The sequence below is a fragment of the Pteropus medius genome, unplaced genomic scaffold, assembly GCF_902729225.1.
Source record: "Pteropus medius unplaced genomic scaffold, Ma_sr-lr_union100, whole genome shotgun sequence".
NCBI lineage: Eukaryota > Metazoa > Chordata > Mammalia > Chiroptera > Pteropodidae > Pteropus > Pteropus medius.
The window spans coordinates 3,761,492-3,784,194 of NW_024349796.1; positions in this window are offsets into that span (position 1 = coordinate 3,761,492).

Consider the following 22,703-nt stretch of genomic DNA (forward strand, 5'->3'; position numbering starts at 1 on the left):
TGAATATTTTTAAAGTCCCGCCTGCGAATTGGATTTTAAATTCGAGAAGGGTGAGGGCAGATCCTTTCTTTTGTGTCTTCCACAACCCCTGCCTGCTGCAGAGCTTGGGAGGTAGAGGCTGGCCTTAGGAGCGTGATCCCTTCTCCATACTGCAAAGCGTCATTTGCGGGCCTGGTCATGGCAGCTGTTCTCGTGAGACTACTAGCCAAAGAAATTGAGCCTCGGAATTGCGTTTCTGGGTTTCCTGCGACCTACCAAGGAGACGGACCTCCTGTAAGACGTATTCAGTCCAACTTAAGACCTGGTCATCCAGGTATAAAGTCCCAGTAGCTAACAATGAGAATAAGACCCAGCTAGATCATACATTTTGATTCTATTCCTAGTATAGGAATAATCTAGACCAAATCATGCTGAAATTAATAAAAGCTTGTGAAAAATAAAGAGCCGTGATTTTGTAAAAAGAAAAATAGGCTATCACTATTGAAACTTGTTATTTTGGTGTTACCTGGTTATTTTAGAAAAATTTTTCTTTACCAAATAAAAGATGTGTTATGTTCTTGAGGTAGTGCCAGAGTTTAGATTTGTGATAGAGGTAAACATCATAAACCTCAAAGAATCTGCACAGTGACTAGCCAGCGTTCCACTGTCCCTGACTAAGAAGGGCAATTATACTCACCGTTTGGTGCTTTAGCTGGAACAATAATGCTGCCCCAATATTGTTTTGATATTTGGAAGAACACACAGGTAAACTCTCTTCCACAGGCTAGTATGATTTAACTGATTAATAAATTTTATTCTTTTAAGTAGCATGTATTTTACCGGGCGGTCATGTATAAAGATGACATGTTAACATTTGTAAGATGATTTGAGTTGAAATAATGGACTACGTAACAGTATCGGTAATTCTCAATTCAAGTTCATGGAGGTAGAAGGGACAGCACCCAAAATAGGAACTTTGAAATAGGGCCTTTGGTTATAATGTCCTTGGAGCTTAGAAACAAGTCATAAGCTGGAATTTTAACTTTTCAAATTCTTTACCCTTGTGCAAAAATGGGAAGAGAGCCACAGAAGGCTTACATGTTTACAAACTGGATGATAAGTCTCAATGAATTAGAGTTACGTATAGTTATTATAATTGTCCTTTAAGTTTATAAATGTCTTAAATGTTTATATTTTTAAAAAATGACAATAAAGTTCATGTATCTAAATATGGATTTATAACAATCATTCTTGGTATGTTAAATAGATTATAATGATAAACATGAAATATAACTGTAGATGGGCAGGAGGTAGCTCCGTGGCTTTATCTCCAAGAGTGTTTCAGACTTTTTGAGCTCCATGGAGCTGGAAGATCATCTTCAGTCTGCTCATTTTACAGCCCAGGTTGCGGAGGCCCTCCCCCACCACCCCAATGCTCTTCCATTACACTGGGCCTTCTTAGACAACTTTGAAAAGGAAAACAGTTTTTGTAAATGCTCAAAGAGCCACCACCTTACTTTGCCCTTTTTACAAACAGGTGAAATCTACCATTTGATGTTTTACCATTTGAAAGTGCATATAATGGCAATTTTACTAATGGTTTCTGCTTCTTACACTTCTAATGCTATCATGATGGTCCTGTTCTACAGAGACCAGTAAAAGTATGGATCGCTTCCTCTAAATCACTGAGGGACCTATAAGGAACTCGAAATTCCCCCCTTTTTGAAATCCTAGAGACTACCAAGAACGGAATGAAAGAGGGCACTGATTAACTCTCAACGGCAAAAGGGGATTAGCCAGTTACCCGTAGGTAATAGATCTGAGAGGTCATTACAAAGTTAGGGTGCTCAGAATACATACCTTACACTGTGAGGTTGAAGCCACGGCACATACCTAAGTGCTATAGTTTGTCACACAATTCCCTCAGCAAATATGTTTTTGAGCACCTTCTCTAAGACAGGCGCTGGTCTACTAAGACTACAGCAGTAAACTACATAATTATGCCTTCACTCTCTCAGGGAAAATTAGTCAACAAATAAAACAGAGATGGTAACAAGTACTGCAGGGAAATAGGAAACAAGACGGAGGCAGGGTGTGCTGAAGTAGGGGTGAGTTTTTCAGCTATAAGTTAGATAATCAAGGAAGCCTAAAAAATAAGGTAACATTTGAGCAAATATCTAGCATAAGAAATGGAGGGAACAGTAAATATAGAGGCCTGAGGGGCAAGGCAGGAAGTGAGATCAGAGAGTTAGAGAGAGGAGGGGAGGTACAGATTGCCAGCAACCTTGCAAGTGGTTTTGTGAGGACTTTAGCTTTGCCTCCGTGAGAGGGGAGACATCAAAGGCTTATTTGCAGTGAAGTGACATGAACCCATAGGAAAGCTAGATTCAACACGCTATTCCATTTAACTCTATTTTTTCTTTGTAAGACAAGCCCAATTTCAGTTAACGAAAGAAGCAAGAAATATGCTGAAATCCCTTTTCCAATCTTCTTATGAAGATGTAAGAAGTTCCAGGCACCTCCCTGTGTTAAAAGTGCATTTTCAAATAAGACAAATGGGAAAGTCCAACTGGAAGGGACACTGTATCCAGTTCTGGTTAAAAGGGCAAGCTTAAAAATCAGACAGACCTGGGTTGCAGTCCCAGCTAGACCGCATAGTAGCTGTGTGATCCTGCACAAGCTGCGCATCTCTCTAAGGCCGAGTTTAGTCATATATAAAATACTACCTGCCTCATGAGGTTGTGGGGAAAATTCATCCAGGTAATGAATATAAACCCAGAATACAGTGCCGGGCACACAGTAAGAGCTCAATAACCCAAGCAATTTAATGATATTAAGAAAATCTATGATTGGATTGTTAATATCTTATTTAGGAAATTGCAAAACTGTATATATTTTGTAAATTATCAATGAATTGTTCACGGTAAGATGTCGGTCTGGAAAAAAGTGACATGGGGAGTCTATGCAGGAGAGTGCAGACTTTACTTCTTGGCCCAACACTGTCACTCTAACCAGCTGTGTGACCTTTGGGAAATGGCGCGATCTCTCTGGGTTTTGGTTGCTTCATCTATGAATGAAGCAGAGTAGACTAGATTTGTAGAGCCCCCCAGTGAGAGTCTTCTATGTGTTCTTCTTTGCTCACTCCAGACTGTAAAGGGGGGAGCACTGTAAAACTTTGAAACCATCCTTGTTCCTATTTAGATTCTTGTTATACTTAAAACTTTCCAGTAGAATCTCAAAGCATTTTATAATTAATTAATAGACATGAAAGTTAAACCAGTGTAGTGGAGTTTTTGAATTTTAAATGGTACAAAATACTGCCATTTACATGAGATTTGAGTACCACAACAGGCTAAAAGTTTCAAAGTGAATGATTTCTATTTGAATCATCTTGTCTTTGATGTCATTCATCTCGGTCTTCACATAAATTATGTAACTTCTATGGAATAAGACGAACCTGTTGGAAAGTTTCAGAAAAACTAGAATCGTGGTTAATAGTAATATATCAGGGCTTTTCTGATAACTAAGGTATTTACCAGGTGAAGACATAACATTTACCAAAACTTATCTTACGCAAAGGTAAGTCGAGTGATGAGTTTATTAAGTCTACACTATCACACGCATTACAGGTGCCCGGCCAGAATCACGGTGCCAGAGAAAAAAGGATGAGGAGAATATTTAGACCATCCTGAATTACGTGGCCAAGAACGAAGTGAATGACTAAAGTGTTTATACCTCATAAGCTCTCACCTTCTACGTGCGCCCTGGGGGCTGGTTTGTTCCTTGAGGGTGGGGAGCAAGATGGATTTGACTTTTCCAGCGCCCGTTCAGTGTTTTGTATCAACATTCACCCAGAGCCCAGCAATGCATGGGGAACAAGATGGAGGCTCAGTAATGAAAAATATCCTCTAAAAACGTGCGCACTGTGCTATAACGCTGACGCGCACTGAATAATTTTTCATTTTCAGAGAGAGAGCACCAAAAATTAAGTAGAGGCTGTGATAATAAATTTTATTCACCAGAGCCTTCTTGACATAACATCTGCTAAACAAACAAACAAACAAACAAACAAATAACTTTGTAAGCTTGATGTCTCACTTGGCTATTATTATTGTTGGCACCATTCGTGAGCACCATCAAAGCTCATCGCTGATCCTAAACTAAACTCTTAGAACTACTAAACAAAATTTTTATGGCCGTAGATTTAATTATATGTCCAGGTACTCTCCCCCTCTACACCAACAGTGTAGTGTGCAATTGCTTCCTTCTATTGAAGCAAGATTGTGTCAAAAAATGGTTTCGTAATCATATTTAGAGTAGCTATGCCCAAGGCTGTGTAGTCTATTTCTCTATTTTAGTGTTCCATGTTTCCTAATCTGTTTCCTTGTTTGATAGAACACAAAGGTAGGGATCTCAGATTCTCCATAACTCCTAGCAATATTGCCAAGTACCAGATGCTCAATAAATATGTTTGGCTCTATTTAGAAGGTGATATTAGACTATGAAGAAAGTATCCCACCAACTGTAATTGAAATTTTTTTTTACTTATTTTTTTTTTGAAAAGCCTTCCAGCTCCAGATACAAGCACCATCAAAAAGTGTCATCCAAGATCAAACAGTTGACTATGATCTGGACAAGCACATAGCAATGACATAGATACGACTTTATTGACCAGTGCTGCCCAATACAGTAGCCACTACCCACATGTAGCTATTTAAATTAAAATTAATTAAAATTAAATAAAATTCAAATTTAAATTCCTCGGTCTCGCTAACTACATTTCAAATGCTCCATAGTCATCGGTTTCATACTGAACGATGCAGAATAGAATGTTTCCTTCATCACAGAAAATTCTTTTGGGACAGTGCTGTTACCGACTGTTTTGAAAGAATAACTTAAACCAAGAAAGGAACTCTTGTCTATACATGGCTCAAAGGTTAGACTTAAAGGAAAGCTGGTCCCAGCATAAGAGTAAGTGTGTGTATGTGTTACATGACACATTTATAGACACATACACGCATAGTCAACTCCCAATTTGTCTACTTATCTGCTTAACAAATATTTATTAACATACCCTCTATATACTAAGTACTATACTATGTTCAGGGAAAGCAGATATGAATGACACAGTCCCAGACCTCCAGGAGCTTGCAGTTTGAAGAGAAATGTAATCTCTAACCAGGATGCTGTTGAGACACCAGTACAGCTACACTAAGAACCAGCTATTTTGACCATCTGCTGAGCCATATCTGTAGGGATCCCATGGTGCAGGTTTGTATACATGCTCGCTCACTCACATTCACACATGGAAAAACGAAACAAAATCTCATATATACACATAAGAAGCCAGTGTACTACCTTTGCAAGTAAACAGTTATTAACTAAGATTATCTTATATCACATTCATTATTCTACCTACGGATCTGCTTATCACTTGCAGACTTCTGCCAGTTGACAAGTCCTTCATTAAAAGCTGTCAGGAATATAAATCTTGGAGGTGTAACATATGGCATGGTAACTATAATAAATAATACTGTACTGTATAGTTGAAAGTTGCTAAGAGAGTAGATCTTAAAGGTTCTCATCGCAAGAAAAAAATTATCGTGGTGATCATTTCACAAAATATACAAATCTTGAATCATTCTATTGTATACCTGAAACTAATATATCATATGTCAATTGTATTTCAATTTTTAAAAAGTTGTCAGGAGGTTAGGGGGAAAAAAATCAAACTAAAAGCACCTCCTGCACTATCTTAATTGCCTAGACATTGTGTATACTTTGTATCTACATAATCTTTCTTTCTATTCCCTGCTTTCACTTTGTTCCATCCAAGCACACTATCCATGGGCTGTCTTTCGAGTCTGCCGTATTTCGTCCTGATTCATTTATTTGTGATATTAACTGTCAGTTATTGAGTGCCTGTTTTGTATCAACCATTGTGCTAGGCATTTTATGCCAAATATCTCTAATCCTCATAGCAATCTCATAAGACAGGAGTTAGCAGTCTCAATTTATTGATATGAAAACTGAGAATCAGGGGTCGAAGCACTTGACCAGGCTTAATAAGTGGCAAAACTAAGATATCAAGGTAAGAATCACATAAGTGAAAATAGGAAAAGATAAAGTGCTATACAAATGTGTGGTATTCATATAATTTTTACTTATCGAACATAAATTTTGGGGTAAAAAGGAAGAGGAAAGTTTTTAATCTACCTATCTCAGACTGAAATTGAAAGGTAACATAGTGTTTATTGAAAGACCTTACAATTTAAGTTTGATAGGTTCCAAATAGACTAGTAGGATTGGCTGGGTTAGTAAGCTACACATCTTTTGATTGGGAGTTGAGACCGTGTGCAGCTTGTCTTTTTCCTGATGTAGTAAAATCATATTTAAACAAATGGTTTAGAGAGGTTTTTTTAACTCTTGGAAGCTTATCTGTACACAAGGTTCACAACCACCACTATTGCCAAGAGACAAAGATAACCCAGTGCCCTATTCAGGTTACTTCTGCAGAAGCATTGTTATTTTTGTGAAAAAAAAAAAAAAGTTAAATCACAACTGGGAAGGCACTAAATAAGATTATAGTGTTTAAAAATGTGAAGAGAAAGTCAGGTGGGACAGGTTTCTTTTCAGTAATGGCCATGATTTGGCTCTGCTGTCCACTGTCATCAGGATTGCTCAGTGACCCATGAGTTGACATTAAGGCGCTGTCGGCTGACAGCAGCACAGCCAGACTGCAGAATGGAATTTCCCCTTGGTGGCGCTTACTGTGTCCCTGTCTTCTCCTCCAGACACTGAACTTCTGAACCTGGCCTTTGTTGTACAACTATTCAAGCAGCCCAGCAGTCCTAGACACATGAGTTTGAAGCAAATTCACTCTCAAATTACAATTGATAATATCGCCCAAGCAAGCTAATTAAAGACTTTGTAAACAGAATCTTAATTTACATTTGTCCAGAAGGAACTGAGGGAGTTTGCTTCCCTGCCCTCGGGGAAGACATAAATCAACAAGTTGAAAAAGGGAGGGTCACACTTTATATCTTTCTGATATGACTGCTTCCCAATATAGGAGAGGTTTGATGGACTGCAAAATGGCACTAATTTCCAGTTTTTTCTTTCATCAGACCTTGAGTCAGGTCATACCATTTTAAAAGGGAATTCCTAGAACAGGAACTTCAAACCTAACTACAGAAAGACTTTACACTGTAAATACTAGTGATCTTTCCATCATGGGTGGTTCGAAGTTAGCTGTACTTGCCATCAGCATGACAATAAAATGCTGTAGAGAAGTGGATCAGTGGCTAACATTTCACCAGAGTTATCAATCTTTCTAATGCCCTGCTTAAAGCTCTTTAGTCGCTACCCACCACCCAGAACGAGTTCCTCCCTGGGCCCAGGATGTGGCTGCTGCTGCCTTTCCATTCTCCTCTCAGGTTTCTCTGTGGTTCGTGAGCCCTTGGGGGGCCCATCCGTTCCCAGAGCCTGCCTCAGCCTCCTCCCCTGTGCTGGAAGTCTCCTTAACCAACGAGTGCTGTCAATGCCAAGTGCCTGCTGCTCCAGGAGCACACAGCAAACGTTAGCTCTTCACCTGCTGTTACTGGTCTGCTGTGCTCCCTCCCGAGGGTGCAGCCTCAGGAGGGCAGAGTGCATCTGTCTTGTTCATTCATTCTGTAACCCAGACTTACCACAATAAGGAGAATTGGGGTGAATCAATCAGAGGAGCTCATTAAATCTTTGTTGAATAAAAGAATCTATAACAATTTGCTGAATAGGGGAATGGGGTGTTACCGTTGAATGGGTTCAGAGTTTCTATCTGGGATGATGAAGAACTTCTGGAGATGGGCGGGCGTGATGCTTGTACAATGATGTGAACGTATTTAGTGCCACTGAACCGCACACATAAAAATGGTTAAATGGAAATTTTATGTTATGTATATTTTACCATAATAAAAAAAATGCTGAACAAATGCATAAATAGTTTAGTATTTTGAACCAGGTTCTATCCAACTCTAATATTTCAATTCAATAGATATTCACAGAGTGAATAGTAGTCATACTCTGGGTAAGACACAGATGAACTCTTGGACTTATTTAATAGTCTATAAAATATAAAATACACTCAATATTCAATCCCAATCACCTTTTGCACATAAAATGTGTTTTAACTAGATAAATAGGTCTTATTTATCTTTATATCCTAAGCCACTAGCACTTATGTGCTCAATTAATGTTTGCTAAATTGAAATAAGACATTGACGATAATATAGTGTTTGCTTAGGGCTTTTCTCATTACAAAATTCTTCCACAAAACTCATCTCATATCATCATAGAGTCTCCCTCACTTTTAACCTTTCTTCTCCTTTCTCTTTCCTTCATAAAAGCCATCTCTTCCCGACTTCCTGTTGTCAGAATCAACTTCCTTAATTTCTTTATCTTTGTTTTACCGACTATTTTCAACTGTTTGTTTCTAGCTCTTATTCCCACATGTCTAAGCACATTTTGCTATTTTATACCTTTTATACTTTGACAACATCCCACATAAGAGTTACACTTGACTCTGAGGTGGAAGATTACTGGGGACAGCTTAGCAAACGATGGATGGGACTCCATGCCCTAGAATCCCGAGAACCCGTTACCTGTCACAAAACCATCTGGCATCCTTGACAGTAAGTATTATACATCTCGCTTCAGAAAGGAGTCGCACACCATTTGTCCACTATCTGTAGTTTGAGTGTTGGTTATGTTTTCTTGTTTCTTCTTTTATTTTCCACTGAAGAAACGTCAGCCTTTTTATTATGTGAGGGAGTAGATAAGAAGTTACTGTACAATGAAGTAATTGGAGGCATTATAAAGAGAAGCAAACATCAAAAGTATGAGGCTAATCAGAGGATAAAGAATGTTCCATTTTCAAGGTCTAGCGTCAAACAGTGTTACCAGCAGGAGCAAAGGCTTCTGTAAACCCTGGCTTTTAATGGTAGACACAATGGAAAGAAGTAGAGAGGCGACATTAGTTGAATTAGAAGCTAGTGATCTCATTTGACTTCCATATATATCTGAGGCCTTTGATGTGTAGGCAGAGTTTTCATTCTAATATTCCCAGCAGATGCAACATAGCAGAGTGGGTAAAAGCATGGATGTGCCAGGCTGCTAGAGGTAAATCCTTTTCCCTTTACTTACTAGCTATATGAACTGAGGCAAGTTTTCTAACTTTTCTATGCTTCAGTTTCCTCACCTATAAAATGAGAATAATAAGAGCTATTCATAGAGTTTTAATGAGCACTAGATAAACTAATACTTGCAAAGTACTTAAAACAATGCCAGGCTTGTATTGTGTATTATACCATGTTCGATAAAGAAATAAAATTACAGATATAGTTAATTCACATCTTAACACTCTATAGTTTACAAAACAATTTTCATGTACCTCACCTCATCAAATTCTCACAACTCTGGGATAGTTGTTATTACCTGCATTTTATGGATGGGGATTTAAGGTTCCCTAAGTGTTTTGTTAAGTTAATGGCCTAGAGATCAAATTGATCAAAAAGAAAAATGAGCCTTTCATATCTTTTATTTCTTATCCTTTTTCAACAGAAAGAATTTTCTTATTTCCACAGCAAACAAACTGGTGGTTCATCACTGATTTGTTATGATTACTATGATAATAAGTAGAATATCATTTTTCGCATGTGCGTATTTACGATATGTGGCATAGAGCCTTCTAGGAACATTTCTCTATTGGTAAGTCCTTCGTTGTTAAGGGAACAATATTAATTTCATACATGTTAGTCTTGATGGTGTATATTACATTTATGCTCTAACTCCTTGGCTGAAATTCAGGCCATCAGCCTGTAGCGGGAAGCTCACCGACAACTCTGGGTTGAATGACTCTTCCCCTTCTTCTGCCGATACACACCCCGTATCTGGGGTTACATAAGAAGTTTGTTTTCTGCTCTGCAGTTATTGGCATTTCCTATTTGAAATAGGATACCGTGCATGGGCAAAGGTTCTCAGGGTAGCAGGATAGAAAGATTACTTTTCTCCTCAGACCCTGGGAGCTCCCAGACTATACTGCAGAGTAGTGTTAAATAGACAGTCTTGGGAGCTAGGACTCGGACTGCCTGCTATTGATTTAGCTGTGTGGCTGTAGGCAAGACTTTCGGTTTCTCTTTCTTTCCTTATTCACAGCACAGAGATAATGGCAGCATCCATCATATCGGTAGAAAGATTACATGAGTTAATGAATGTTAAGCACAGCTCATGGCAAACATCCAGTAAATGTTAGCTGTTAGCATTGTGTTCTATTTTGCTCAACACTCTCATCATCTCTTGTCTAAGTCAATGGCTTTCAAACACTTTGCCCATGACCTTCAGTAAGAAATACATTTCATATCCCAGTCCAGTACACTAATACATAAAAAACTAAATTGAAGTTTTATAAAACATTAATACTTAGTAAATGCATTAGACCCTATTAATTTCTATTTCCCTCTAAAGAAAAATTGATTTCACCATTCACTCATGTCTCCCTACCATGTTTGCACCCTAATTCTTGGAACCTGTGAATATGTTACCTTAGGTGGCAAAAGGAACTTTCCAGCCATGATTAAGGTTACAGACTTTGAGTTAAGAAAATTAGATCAAATTATCCAGGTGGATCCAGTCTAATCACACGAGTCCTTAAAAAGTGGAGAACCTTCTCTGGCTGTGGTCAGAGAAAGAGACGTGACAATGAAAGAGTCAGAGATACAAAGTGAGAAGGACTCAGTCTGCCACTGCTGGCTTTGAACATGGAGGAAGATAACCACAAGCCAGAGAAGGCTGGTGCCCTCTAGAAGCTGGAAAAGGCAAGGAAATAGATTCTTCCTTAGAAGCAAATGCAGCCCTGCAACACCTTGATTTAAGCCAACTGAGACCCATGTCAGCCTTCTGACCTCCAGCACTGCAAGATAATAAAGTCATGTTAAGACACTAGATTTGTGACAATTCGTTAACGGCAGCAATAGGAATCAAATGCATGACCTAAGCCAGAAACCTGGACTTCATTTTTGACAAATCTCTCCTCCTGGCCCCACACACTTACCTGTTCCATCTGCTTACAACTTTGAGGATCTCTGGAATAATTCATATGCTTTCCTAATTTTCACGGCCATTGCTCTCACTCAGGGCCCATTGATCGCTCTTAGATATAAAACCTCCTAATTGTTTTCCCTACTTTTGGGCCCAACCTGTCCCACATGCCTTTCCTTCTGGCTTTCAGAGTTAACTTCTTAAACTACCAATATGGTTATCCCCTGGCACTTTTGGTGCCTCGTCATACTTACAGAATGAAATTTGAGGTCTTGAGAGGGATATTCAAAGCTCTTCCGATGACCCAGTTCAAATCTATAAGGACACATTTCTGTGTTGCAATGTTCTCTATTCTGGCCCCTCAGAATATCATGCTTTTAAAGTTATTTTACCATTTCATTTTATTATAGTTCATTGCTTTTTTTTTTTTTTAATTTTTGCCTTAAAAAATTGCTTCTTGGGAGCCAAAGAAGGCACAAAGCAGCAGCCTTGCCTGCCAGTCAGCCAGCTCCTCCTGCATCCCAACTAGGACCTCGGGTTTGTCATTTATATTATGGCTCTCCAATTACAACGTGTTTTATTTTTTAATTAGGGCATTAGTAGCACAGAAAACACTCTTTTCCATGCTTGGGAAAAATAAACAAATTCTCCAGGCAGTATATTCTTTATTTGCATCTTTTATTTTAACAAGCCTCATAAAAATTTGTATCAACCTATGCATTTGAAGGGTCCTGTTGGACCTAACATCAAAATGTGAGTGACAGAGAAATGTGTGGTGTTTCCTTCCTACCTCTGCAGCCAGGAGTCTCAGGTATGTCTTTGCAGTCCCACAGGTGAGCAGGAAGGTCATTTCTTCAATGAAAACCAAAGTCCTCAGTCTTGACTCTGCCCCCAGGGCTTCGCTGGTACTGTGCCTATTCCTACAACTCCTCTATGTTTAGCCAACAAAGTCTGATCTTACACACAATTAAATTTCACCACAGCCAGAGGAAATTTCAGATTACAAATTCCATACTGTTATAAAACAGTATATTAGTCTGTTCGAGTTGCCATAACAAAATATCACAGACCAGGTGGTTTAAACCAGTGGTCCCCAACATTTTGGGCATCAGGGACCAGTGCTCCTATGAGAATCTAATGGCTGAGGATCTGAGGTGGAGCTGCTGTGGTGATGCTAGTGCTGGGGAGCAGCTGCAGATACACATGAAGCTTTGCTTGCTAGCCTACCGCTCACCATGTGCTGTGTGGCCCGGTTCCTAACAGGTCACAGGCCAGTCCTGGTCCATGTCCTGGAGGTTGGGGACCCCTGGCTTAAACAACAGAAATATATTTTCTTACAGTTTTGGAGGATCCAGATGGCCTGGTTTCTTCTGAGACCCCTCTCCTTGGCTCGTAGGCGGCCACCTTCTCTCTGTGTCCTCACAGGGTCTTTATCTGTGCACACATATCCCTGTGGTCTCTCTGGGTATTTGAACTTCCTCTTCTTATAAGGACACCACTCTAAGGAGTTATTTTAACTTAATTATATCTTTAAAGTCCCTGTCTCTAAATACAGTCACATTCTGGTACTGGGTGGTAGGATCTCAACATACAAGTTTGGCGGGGGTGGGGTCGGGGGCGCACACAACACAGCCCACAATGAACAGTGAGAATACGAGTGCCTAACACTCTGCTTTGCTCTGACTCATTGTTCTAACAGATCCCTTCCAGGTGTTCCTCAGACCCCTGCCGCGGTCCTTCAGCTCGGGATGCTGGGGACTACCTTTTCATCTCATCTCCACCTGGGCTCTGAACTGCAATCCATATTTGGTCTCTAGAGAAATCACGTTTTTTGTGTGTGTGCAAAGACCTACCCCACGTTTTTTGGTTATAACTGTTCACATGTCACCGAGTCAGCTTGTCCAGCACCCCCTCACAAACCCTGTTTTCTTTCCCTTCTTTGACTTGGATTTTGACTTGGATTCTTTGGAAAACTAGCCTAAACCTTTATATTAGCAATGGAATATGATTTCTAAGATATTGTCTTCCATGTTTGCCTGCCATTTTTCTCTGCACCCTTGTTTTAAAAGCAGGTTTTAGAGTTTTAGAATCTACTCTGCTGTATGCAGTCACTTAAATCCCACTCACCTCCACACGGCTTGACTCCAGAGTCCCAGAAACATTGTCTTTCCAATTAGAAATTCATGAAGATCATTTTCAATGAAGCAAGCAGCACCAACTTCCATTAAACATTTCAAGTGTATAACTTGGGGGCCCCTCCTCTTCTTCCTCTTGCTTCAATTTATAGCTTATGTTGTTGTTGTTGTTGTTGTTCTTGCATATGGCAGTCTTGCTTTACAGACCAAGTTCAAAGTTGACCAATATACTTTGTCACCGAGGAGCAATGTCTTTGTGCTTAGCTGTGGTCTGTGAGCAGCAGTAACTCCTTAGAAGGAGTGAGTCAGTGGCCGGGTGATGCAATGTCCCAGCAATGGGAGCAGATTTAGGGACTAATAATTCATGTCTTGAGCAATCGCAGGCCCAAATTCAACGTTTTGTCTTGGGAAATTTGGTGGTTTGTGCAGGTAGAGGTTTAGAGAATAGACTAGGGTAACATTACAAATCTAGACAGAACCTTATTTAAAAGACTTTTGTTTTTGTTTCGTGTTTCGGTCTGGTAATTGCGCATGTGTTTTAAGTGGGCATTGAAAAGTCAAAGCACAGGGCAGAATCACCCTGAAGGACACTAAGTGAAACTCCAGTTCCAGGATCTACCACCTGGAAAACCAAAGGCAGTTCTTGGGTGCCCGAAGCATCATCTTAATCAGCATCGGTGTCTTTGTTTGATCTTGCTTAGTTGAGATGTGATCATTTGCCTTCAAAGTTCATACTCATATTCAGGCTAACAGGGAAGGTGTAAATGCTAAGGTTGGAGAGCCAGCCCATTTGGTAACTGTTTTAATTGACATAGGCTGCGGTCATTAATATAAATGACAATGACTCTCCTTGGTTACCTGGTTAGCAGAAAAGAGCTCTGACCTAAGAGCAAAGGATCTGGTTCACGTTCTAGCCCTATCTCAAGCATCTTCTTCACCTCGCCGAGAACATTTCCCCCATTCACTAAAGGATAATCAGAGTGTTCACAATACTCAATTTGCGTTTTTATAAAAATAACACAGATGTATTATTTTAATAGTCAAATAATACTATAAGGCTTATCACAAAAAAAAACAGCAATTCCCTGCTTATGATGGATTATATTTTCCAAAGATGGCCACAACGATATCTCCCCTCCCACAATGCTCTTCTTCCAATGAGACCGTGACACTCCTCCTATGGAATGGAGGAGTCTATGCTTCCTCTCCTCTAACCTGGGTGGCCTGTGTGACTGCTTAGATTGATGAGTAGCATGGCAGAAGTGATGGTATGTTAGTCAGGGTTCTCCAGAGAAACATACGTGTGTGTGTGTGTGTGTGTGTGTGTGATAAATGCGTGATGCGTGTGTGTGTGTGTGTGTGTGTGTGTGTGTGTATGTGTAGAGATTTATTATAAGGTATTGGCTCATCCAGCTATGGAGTCTGAGAAGTCTCACTTCAGCCCTCCACAAACTAGAGTTCCAGGAAGGCTGATGGTGTGAGTGCAGTTTGAAAGCCTGAGAACCAGAAACACTGAGGGCAGAAGATTGATTTCTCGGCTCAGGCAGTCAGACAGAGAGCAAATGCATCCTTCCTCTGCCTTTTGGTTCTAGTCCGTCCCTCCGTGAACTGGATGATGCCCGCCCACATTGAGAAGGGCAATCTACTTTACTCAGCTTACTGAATCAAACGCTTAATCTCTTCTAGAAACCCCCTCACAGACACATGCAGAAATAATGTTCGACCAGATATCTGGACATTCTGTGATCTAGTCAAATTGACACAGAAAATTAACAATCAATAACGCTATTTGACATCTTGTTCTCTTGGGACACTGGCCTCTGGAACCTTGAGCTGCCACATTAGTCCAAGTGCCTTAATGTCACATGCTACGAAAAAGCTCAAATTAACCGACCTGGAGAAACCTTACAGAGAAGCCCTGAGACTATATGAAGAGAGAGAGGGGACATGGCTGGCCAAGCCCCGGATGCTCCAGTTCCCCTTCCTGCTTCCGAGAGCATCAGCTTGAAACACCTTTATCCAAAACTGCTCAGCAGAGCCCTTCCTGAAATCCGAACCCACGGAAATCGTGAGGGATAGCACATACGATGATTCCTATTGTTTAAAGCCATCAAGTTTGGGAGCGGGTTGTTACACAGCTATAGTACCCAGAACACTTCCTAACCCTTCTCATCGGTCAGCATCGCTCTTCTGAGAATGACCTCTTTCCATTCATTTAGCTGTTTCTTCGCACTGTTTATCACTCCTTAAGAATTAATATGCTTATACTGCTCTCCATCTCAGATGTATTACAATTGGACTTCCTATTTTGGAAGACGAAGGTATCATACGCTTGTTATCCTGCCTTCCTGCTGCTACGTCCTCAGTCGCTCCAACATAATTATCTCAAAATGTTGGTTAAGCCAATTTTTATTTATTGCCTTATTATTACTACTATGTAAGTCTTATTTACTGTTGAGCCGATTTAAGCATAATCATTACATTCATTTTCCTATACTACTTAATTTCTCACTTGTTCAATTTCACATGTCATTATCACTACTTCTTTTCACATTCTCCAACTGCATAAGATTTTCTGCACGTCAAGTAGGCTACCTATCTGTGTCTTTTTCCTCTGAACTTCTGGCCCCTGTTCCTGCAGGGACTGGGGCTTCAAGGACAGCTTCTGTGCTGAGGCTTCCTGCTGCCTCTCCAGTGACAGATTCCTTTTTTCCTGACTCTGGTGTCCTATGTTTTTTTGGGTCATCCCTCATTTTGGTGGAGCACATCCTCTAGTGGCTTCCTAAGGAAGGATATGCAGGAAGTGAAAGTGTCGAGCTCTTGCATGGCTGAAAATGTCTTTATTTACATTCTCACTTGACTAATTGTTGGGGGAGGTAGAGAATTCTACATTGAAAAAAACACCTTTTCTCAAAATATTGAAGGCATTGTCCCAGTGTCTTTCAGTATCCAATGCTGTTCCTGAGAATTCTACTGCCATTCCGATTCCAGAATCTTTGTTGTGAGACTTTTCTTTTCGTTATTGTCCTATAGAAATGTTCAGTATTTTCTGTTTATCTTTGGTGTTCTGAAATGTTACGAAAATATGACTTAGCGTAGACCTTTTTTTTCATTCCTTTTTCTGGACAGGCCCTTTGACTCTAGAGGCCTGTTCTCCTGTTTTGGGAAATCCATTACTTCTTTGATAATTTTCTCCTCTCTATATTCTATTTCTTAAATTCTTATTAGTTGGCCATTGGACTTCCTGGATTAATCCTTTAGTTAAAAATCTTTATTCTTCTCTTATGGCTCCGTCTTTCTACATTATGGGACATTTCCGCATTTAAAAAAATTCCCTATCATTTTCTCTTACCTCTCTGATCAGTTTCAGAATACCAATCAGTTTCCGAAGGCCGTTTCCCATTGCCTTTGTTTTCCGCATTTTTTTTTCTATTTGTTTATTTCAGTTCCTGTCTTTCACGTGGGAATCTTCACACAAATGCCCAGTAATCATCGCGTAGCCATCCATATTAAATAGTGATGCACTAAAAAGCTGCAAGAAAACATGACTAAAGCTTGGTAATGTTAAACTTTGCTGTAGGGTGACAGGGACAACCTTTTCTGGCCAGCAATTCAGTGTTTTAGCTGAATGGCTTCTGCATGGAAGAGTCATTCTTCTGCCTGAGGATGGGAGGTGGGCATGGAGTGGGGGTGCACTTTCGCATAACCCGCTCTCGCCCTCAGCCTGGTGCCTCACTCCTGCCTCCCTGTATGTCAACTATTCCTGAGTCTGGACCTCTATACTTCAGTTTCTCCAGAAATCAACCTCTGGACTGCTGGGACCGGGATGGGATAGGGTAAGGAGTAGGAGTTTTCACCTGGCAACGTGGAAGAGTGGAGGGGACATAATGGCAAATCTTATGCAGACTTTAGACCAGTTTTTCTGTTCCCAGCCCCACTCCGCGATGCTGGCCTCTCACGGTCCTGAGCCTTTCCGGGTTCAGCTGAGCACGTCAGAGCCCTCCCCTGATCCGGTGCTGCTGCCCCCGTTCTGTGTGACCCACTACGCCTCATCCGATTTCCATATTCACAAAATGCATTGCTACCTCTCAGTCAGAGTTATAGTCTCTTCTGTTCTCTTTGACCCTATAACTTTATGCAATTTTCATTTATTTTCTATCATTTAGTAGAGCTTTAGGAGCATTGGGGATGGATACTTGCATTCACTGTGCCATGTTTCATCAGCAATCTCTCTACTTACTTTGTAGAGTACCAAACAGGACGATCTATGCAGAAGTGCTTTGCAACTCTAAAATGTCATACAAATGTGACTTATTAGCACTTGGTTCCTAAGACACCTTGATCGATTTTTCTGTCGTGACTTTCTTCTCTCTCCTTTTGACAAAATGAGCACTTTAGCAATGGCAGTCATCCATCTAGCAATAATCCTTAAAATCTTAAAGTGAAAATAAAGCATTCCCCATTATATATGTTATACAAAATGAGTTGCAAGAAAATACTAGTTCGTTACCTGAAGGAACCGCATCATTCTCGGTGTTCTGGCAAAAGTCTTTTAGACTCAGCTGAAGGCATCTGCTCCCAGATGTCCTGAGCCCACACTAGGTGCACAGGTGGGTGGGCTGCTTCTCTTCGTCTATCCCTGGCTCCTGTGCACAGACCTCTCACAGCTCTTCTCATTCTACTGAAATTGCTTGTTTCCTTGTTTGTTTCAGCCCCCCGGGTGTAGATTGTGCCTCATTCATCTCTTTCCCTCCAGCACCTACACAGTGCCTGGTATACAGTGGTTCCTGTTTGATGAAGTGAAACACTGCAGACAGTTGCCTACATTCAAATATTATTTAGTCTTTGGGGGAGATACTTCCAAAGAGGGTGGCTGGATATTAGGAAAATGAAGATCAGAAATTCTTCCACCCTTGGAGAGACAAAGAGAAAATTGTGGATCTGTCTGACAGAGACTGCTCCATCTTTTCCTGCAATGAAAAAAGAAAAATAGAGAAATAAAACTCCAGGACTGGCAGCAGCAGACAGCTCAGACACAAAGCGAGAGGCAGCGTGGATCCTGGCAGCTCTGGTGTTCCATGAAAAACACCTGCTCTCCTGGCAGTCCGGAAAGAAAGACCCAGAATAGCACAGGCACACCCACTCACAAAAACACAGGAACTCCCCGGTACTGTAGGCAAGACTGGAACGTAGGAGGGAGGCCTGCTGAAGCTGACTTGAAAAATTTACAGAACACGGTTAAACAGACTTGAATTTCCCCTACGATGGGAAGAGAATGAAATTCAACACCTCCCTATCTCAGAGGCAGCTAGGCCTGGTCAGCACGCACGAGATAGGTATGGCCAGCTTGCAGGAAGTGGATAAGGATGCAAGTTACTCAGGTAGGACTAGCCACATGTGATGCACGGGGCCAGAAGCCACCGAGGCAGGCTCTTTTAGCCAGATGGTGATGAAACTGCTGAGAAATATGCCCCCTCTCTGCTGGGGACAGCTCACAGTGAGCACTGCACTCTGAGTTCTACGGGAATGGGACGAAGTTTACAGAGGATAGTATTAGTGGAAATGAGAGCTATAATCAAAAGAAGCAAGCAAAGAAGCCCACAAATAAGGCAACAGGAGGTTAGAGGCAAAACCTGAGCCATGAAGTCATTAACCAACCTCAATGACTCTCCTGTATCTTCTACATTAGTGTCCAAAATAGTCCCTTCAGAAGTTCCTTAAGAAAAGGGTTCTGTGGTCACAAAAGTTTGGGGAATGCAGTGTACGGCAAACGATGAACATTGATTCACAATGAACATTAGCAGTTGGAAGGCCCTGAGAGGTTCTTCACGAAAGGAAAAATAAGAAAAACCAAAAACTACTTTATCTGATTTAACCCAGGTTTTCTCAAATACTTCCCTTCAAATAAAGCCTATTACTATCTGGCATTCCGTCAACAACAGAACGGGGACTGCTGGTCTACCCAGGCCCGGACACCTGAATCTCGCCTTCGGTAATAACACGCCTTTCAGAATTTTATAATGAAAGATAGGTTTACTCATAAACATTAGTTGTGAAGTTTTCAATTTCCTTTTCTCAAATAACATGTCAGAGTGAGAAATTCACCAAGTTTCTTAAATTTTGTTTTGTTTTTCCAATTAGCTTTATAAAAACTTAATTTTTTTTTTTTAAGAGCAGTTTTGGGTTCACAACAAAACTGAGCAGAAAGTACAGAGAGTTCCCATATCCGTCCTGTCCTGTCACAGGCACGGCCTGCCTCATTCACATCCCCCACCAGAGCGGGACTGTTTGTTACAATTGACAAACGTTGACACATCGTTATCACCCAAGTTCATAGTTTACATTGGGATTCACTCTTGGTATTGTATAGTCTATGGGTTTTTTTTTAAATTTATAATGACACGTATCCACTATTATGGTACCATACAGAGTAGTTTCACTGACCTAAAAATCCTTATGTTCTGACTATTCTTCCCTCTCTCCCCGCCGACCTTGACAATCACTGATTTTTTTGTACTGTCTCCATGGTTTTGCTTTATACCAGAATGTCATATCGTTGGAATACTTATAATGCTTTATTGTCGTTAAATTTTATCGTGTGTCTATATAAAAGGACATTGAAAAGGGGCGGGGGGAAGAAACGGCACCTTTCCCATCGCTGGCAGATCATTGGCTTATTCTTTACCAGATAACAGGGTTGGTTGGCACAATTGACATTTTGGACAGATAATTCTTTGTTGTGGGAGGCTGTCCTATGTGTTGTAGAACATTTAGCAGCATCCCTGACCTCTACCCACTAAATTCCAGTAAAATCGCCCTCCCTGGGTTGTGATGACCAAAATGTCTCAGACATTGCCTAATGTCCCCTGGTGGGCAAAATCACCCTGAGTAGAAACCCTGGTCTAAAGGGGACAACTACACTTTGGAAAATTTTAAAAGTATTTTATATCTGATTATTTACCTCTGGTAAGCATTGGGTCATGTAAAATGTTTGGTAAGGAGACTCAAGACTAGGTATAAAATCCAAAGAGTTATGAAGGTTCCTCAAAAAATCAAAAAGAGAACTACCATATGATCTAGCAACCCCACTTGGAGGTATTTAACCTAAGAATATGAAAACACTAACTTGAAAAGACATCTGCACCCCCACATCCACTGCAGCATTATTTATAACAGCCAAGACATGGAAACAACCAAAGTGTCCAATGATGGATGAGTGAATAAAGGAGGTAAAGAAGATGACTGGATAATAAAATGGAATATTGTTCAGCCATAAAAAGAATGAAATCTTGCCATTTACAACATAGATGGACCTCGAGGGCATTATACTAAGTGAAATAAATCAAACAGAGAAAACAAATACTGTATGATCTCACACGTAAAATCTGAAACAACAACAAAACAACCCCTATTCCTCCCCCTGCTCATTGATACAGAATAAAATCGGTGGTTGACAAAGGTGGGGGGTAGGAGGTGGGTGAAATGGATGAAGGTGGTCAAAAGTTATAAAGCACGTAAGTCCTGGGAATGTGATATACAGCACAGTGAGATGGTCAACGATACTCCATCGCGTGTTTGAAAGTTGCTAAGAGAGTAGCTCTTAAAAGTCCTCATCACAAGAAAAAAAAATTTCTGTATGTGGTGATGGATTGTTACTTAAACGTATCATAGTGATTGATCGTTTTGCAATATATGCAAATATTAAATCATGGTATTGTACACCTGAAACTAATATAATGTTATATGTCAATTCTACCTCAATAAAAAGTAAAATAAAGTAAAATAAAATAAAATAAAATAAAATAAAATAAAATAAAATAAAATAAAATAAAATAAAATAATGAAGACCAAAGAGTCGCTTCAGGAGCCTACAGCGTGGCCACCTCACATAACAAACTGACTTTGGCCAGGACAGTACACTAGCAAGTTGAATTATAAGATCAAAGAAAAATACAGAGGTTGTTTCTTCCTGGAGCTGTTAAAGGAAAATACTCAAACCCTCCTTTTTAGGTTGTTTGCATGTCTTCTCTTAATGTGAAAACAGCTGAGTTCTGTTCAAATGTTCCTTTAAATGTCCACAGAGGTGAAATTTTCGCCCTCTATAAGAATTAAAAGCCAATTCTTGGCATAAGCAGCTTATACTGTAAAATCAATCTGATAAAATTCCAATTTTTAAAAAATCTATTCAAAATTTAGAGTGAGATAATAAACTGTGGTCAAGGGTGTGAGACCACATACTAAAAACTGGATAAACTTCCCAAAAGGTGCTTTCAGGAACAAGAAGACTCTTACCATGTCGCTCTTCTTTATTCATAAATTTTCTTACATTACCAATTATTTTCTCAGGATAAATTTCCAGAAAGAGAACTACTAAGTTAAAAGGTTTGAACATTTTTTAAAACTAAGGGCATATTTTGTCCAGTTTCGTTCCACCGTGTCAGGCTCGCCTCCCACACTTAACATTCATGTGAGTTTTTCTCCGTATCTGCCTTTACTTATTTCTCCGTCAGCTCTTTCATTTGCCCGATTTCCTATATTTCTTACCACTTTCCAAGCACTCATCACTTAATCTCCATGTCTCATTACTCTCTTGATTGATTTGTCCACTGAGTAAATATTTACGAAGCCACTAGTAGGTGCTGGAAACTGCGCTTGGCAAAGTGAACAACTAACCAAATAATAACAAAATGTGATGAGTGCTCTAAAGGATGTTAACAAAATGCTAGAATATAATAACAGGGAGAAGAGTAAACCTTCTCTTCTTAGATAGGTTGCTAGGAAAGTCCTTTCTGAGAAGATGAAACCTGAAGGATGGGAAGGAACCAACTGGCCAATAAGCACGTGAAAAGCTGCTCCACACTGTCGGTCATTAGGGTAATGCAAATCAAAACCACGATAGGAAACCACTTCACAACCACTAAGACAGCGATAATGAAATAAACGTGGGAAGGGGAGTGGATAACGAGTATTGGCAAGGATTTAGAGAAATTGGAAACCTCGTACACTGTGGGGATGCAAAATGATACAGCTGCATGGAAAACTCTCATTTCCTCACCAAGTTAAATCTAGAGTTACCATATGACCCAGTAATTTGATTCTCAGGAATATACCAAAAAGAACTGAAAACACATATTTACACGATATTTTATATGAATGTTCACAGCAGCATTAACCATAATCATCGAAAAGTAAAAACAACTCAAATGTTCATCAACTGATGATCGGGTAAACAAAAGGTGGTATATCCATACGATGGAATAGTATTCAGTCATAAAAAGGACTGAAGCGCTGATTCATGCTGCAACACGCGTGAACCTTGACAACACCATGCTAAGTGGAAGAAGCCAGACTTCTTCATATTGTGATTCCATTTATATTGAAACGGTCAGAAGAGGCAAATCCATAAAGACAGAAGGTAGATTAGCGGTTTGTCGTAGGCTGGTGGAGAAGCAAATTGGAAGTGACCTTTTAATGGGCATGAGGTTTTTTTGGGGGGTGATGGAATCGTTCTGGAAT